Below are 3907 nucleotides of genomic sequence, written 5' to 3'. Positions count from 1 at the left end.
TGAGGTTATTTCCCTCCAGATTTGCATTTTGTGTCCAACCATGTAGAGAATTCAGCTGGGATTTGGGTCCAGCATCTTCAAAGACAACCCTTGGAAGGCGTGCCATGGGAATCTTAATAAGATTGACTTTTTTGTTGACCACAATAGTCTTATTGAGCAAGGCGAGCTTTATCCCAATTTGACATGAAATAGGTCACTCTTAGCAAAGACGGCTTTATTGTGTTTGTATTTGGGATTAACGGATAAAATAAATAGTCCTTTTCTTCCCATAGGGGTTGATGAGCCAGCTTTATTCTAAATGACTAAAGACTTCTTTTCAACAAACACAGTCCTCCAATTAGGGGCTGCAAATAAGATTATATGCCCTGAATACGTCTGAAAAGGTCCCTTTATAGTTGGAAAGCTGCTGTGGGAAGGGGTGGCAGGGTGCTCTCGGGGGCTTTTTTTATTTGGAGAGTGGGGTGCTCTCCGGGGCTTTTTTTATTCGGAGAGTGGCATGGAGCACTCCTCGGTCCTCACTGAGGACTCGAAAACAGTAGCAGAATTATGGAAGATAGTGAGTTTGTCCATTTCTGCTTCTTTTTTCTTTCCTGGAAGCTGTCCCATTTATGTTGTGGAAACAAGCTAGTGTTTCCTTTTTTTTTTTTTGACAAGCAGAGAAAAGTCAGTTTTCTTTGCAGGACTGATCTATGCACCACCAAGGCCACTGTTACAGACAAGTGTGGGGGAACCTTCTTTCTTGGTCTCCTCCTCCTTGGACAGAGTCTTGGTGGTCTTCTCCTTCCTGACCTGCCCACGCCTTTCCCAGCGTTGTGCATTTCCTTGGTCTTAGTCCTGCGGGCCTCAGTCGGGTCCACCAGGAGCTTCTTGTAGGCCTTGCCTGCCTTCGGCTTGCGCGTGTGTTCCATGAGGATCCGCTTGTTCTTGAACACGTTCCCCTTCACCTTCACGTACAGGCTGTGATCCACATGGTGGCTGATCTTTCTCGATTCACGGTATCTCCTGAGCAGTCGGCCAGGATCCTCATCCTCCTCACCCAGGTCACCTTTTGGGGAGTCCACATGTTGGCTGTCCCCTTTTGCTTACCTATACCCATGTGCCTGCCCTTCCGGTCAGCCAAGGTGCTCTTTCGGCATTGAGCCTGGGAATGGATAGTCACCGGCTTGTGGATGATAAGCCAATCTTTGATCAATTTCCGGATCTGTTGACGGGAATTGGCTTTGGCGATTTCATTGGTCTCATTGGAGTTCAACCAGACCTTCTTTTTGCCACAGCATAGGACACCAAAAGCAAGCCTCTTCTGAAGCCTGAGCATACCCATGGTTTCAGCCATAGCAGCAAAAGGAAAGAACTCACAAGTTAGTGTTTTCTTGATGCTATCAGCCATGTTAAGAAGGAGTGCCATTCATAGTGCATAGATTGTTAAAATACAAGTAAGCACAATGTAAATGGAAGGCACAGTCAGACACGCCTTATTGACACAGAGTGCGCTAGCTGTGCATTGCCACTTAGACTCGTTGCTGCTTGCCACCCTGTCACAATGATGACATATGTTCTGTTAACACAGTTGGGGTTCATGCCTCTGAAGCTTCTGGCCTGTGCACACAAATCATGCCTGGGCTCATCGCTCCAGGTCAGCCAGACTTCAGACTGCAAGTGGGTATTCCCCACCAACACCATCCTCTCCCCGCAGGTCAAGACCCTATAGGGTACAACCTTTGCAGCCACAGAGGACAGGCAGCCATGGAGCAGCCTGCACCCAGCTTCCCAAGCCCAGGCAGAGGACAAAGTGGCAGGAAAAGGGAGCAAGGTGTCTTTGGGTGGTTCAGGCATGGTGGAAGGAATCACTGTATCTCTGGGCAGCTGCATGTGCTAACACACACCAGGTGCTGACAACATGCCCGACACTGACCTGGCTGGGGACATGCCTTGGCTGAGGACACGTCCTGGCTGGGGACTGAGATCCTCGCCCCACAAGGATGTTCCAGTCACTTTTCGTTGGTGAGACACCACCACACCTTTTTTTGCTTCTTTCTTTTGCCTATAAAGTAATACCCAGCTGGCAGGGCTAGGAGATGGGAAGCAATGCAGCTGGAGGGCCCAGCAAGGGAGCTGACGCCTTGGGGCGTATCAATTCAGTGTGAACAAGTGGGGACACCTACCTCAGGGACCAACGCCCAGACCCACAGTCCTAAGATGTTACACCTGTTAACACAATAAACTGCAGACGCCATCTCTGGCGTTTCAGCACCGTGTGCACACAGCATACCCACACACACACACCAGGCAGGCTCTCTCTTAGAGTATCTAAGGGGTCAGAAAGATTTTGTTGGTTTTTATATTGTCTAGTTTGAATTATGAAAAAATGTATTATATAGAGAAATAAAATTCTATCACAACATTGAACAAGCTCAAACTATACTCTCCCGACTTCACTGTCATCCCAGTCAGAAATAAATTGATTGATTGATTGATTGATTGATTGATTTGAGTCGAGGTCTCACTCTGTTGCCCAGGCTGGAGAACAATGACACAATTATGACTCAAATTCCTGGGCTCAGGCAACACTCCTACTCCAGCCCACCAAGTAGCTGGGACTACAGGGAGGTGTCTCGACACCTGGTGAATTTTTTTAATGTTTTGCAGAGATGAGGTCTCACTATGTTGTCCAGGCTGTTCTCAAACTCCTGAGCTCAAGCAATCTTCCCACCTCAGCCCCACAAAGTGTTGGGATGACAGGCATGAGCCACAGCACCCAGCCCCACTTGGAAATGTAGACACATGCCCCCACCTCTAGGGATGACTGCGCCAAGGAGACAACACACGTGGTTAGCTGCTGGCCGGTATGACGAGGAGAACTTGTATGTCCAATGGAACCCTAGGGCTTATATCATAGCAAGGTATAATTTAAACCTGTGTTTCTAAGTCCTGGCGCCTGGGAAGTTTTACAAAAATACCTCATGCTGTGATTTCCTGACTATGACACCAAAAGCAGGCAAGAAAAGGAGAAACAGACACACGGAAGGACATCAAGCTAAGAGCTTCCACACAGCACAGGAGAAAACTAGCAGCATGAACAGACCGCCCACGAGATGGACGAGAACACACGCAAACCACATGGCTGACAAGGGCTCATGTCCAACATACACAAGAGACTCATGCAATTTGGTAGCAAAAAGCTAAATAGCCCAAGTAAAAGTGAACAAAGGACTCGAAGGGACATTTCCCCAAAGAGGGCCCACAATTGGTCAGCAGGTATGTGAGAAGATGCTTAGTGCCACCAATCATCAAAGAAATGCACAACAAAAGCACCACAAGATACAACCTCACACTTATGAGGGTGGCCATTATGGAAGAGGAGGAGGAAGGAGAGGTGGGGGAGGAGGAAGAGGAAGAAGAGGAGGAGAAGGAGGAGGAGCAATGAGGAGGAGAATCAGAAGGAAAAGTGCTGTTATTGAAGATGTGGAGAAATTGGAGCCCTTGTACACTGTTGGTGGGGAAAAATAGAGCGGCTGCTGTGGAAAATAGCATGGTGATTCCTCAAGACATGCAAACTAGAGGCCCTGGGCGACCTAGCACCTCGTGTCCAGGCACTGACCCAAGGAACTGACGTCAGGATCTTGAAGGGACATTTGCACTCTGTGTTCATTGCAGCTCTGTTCATGATGGCTAAGAGGCAGGGGCAACCCACATGTCCATTGATAGATGAATGGATAAAGATCATACAGACAGTAGACTATTACGCAGCCTTCAAAACGTAGGCAACCCTGGCACACGCCACCACATGGATAAGCCTTGAGGACACTCTGCTGAGTGAAATAAGCCGGGCATAGAAGGACAAATGCTGCACAACTCCATACCTATGAAGTACTGAAAGTTGTCAAACTCACAGACGCAGAAAATGGAG

General features: G+C 48.1%; 1 pseudogene; it reads right to left on the bottom strand.

The window, feature by feature from the left end:
• Nucleotides 1-687: 687 nt before the first annotated feature.
• On the bottom strand, nucleotides 688-1321 carry LOC103249194 (annotated as a pseudogene).
• Nucleotides 1322-3907: the final 2586 nt, after the last annotated feature.

Source organism: Carlito syrichta, unplaced genomic scaffold (assembly GCF_000164805.1).
Source record: "Carlito syrichta isolate Samal-C Ts95f unplaced genomic scaffold, Tarsius_syrichta-2.0.1 Scaffold117951, whole genome shotgun sequence".
NCBI lineage: Eukaryota > Metazoa > Chordata > Mammalia > Primates > Tarsiidae > Carlito > Carlito syrichta.
Note: the sequence above shows the minus strand (reverse complement) of the source record. Positions and strands in the feature narration are given on the sequence as shown.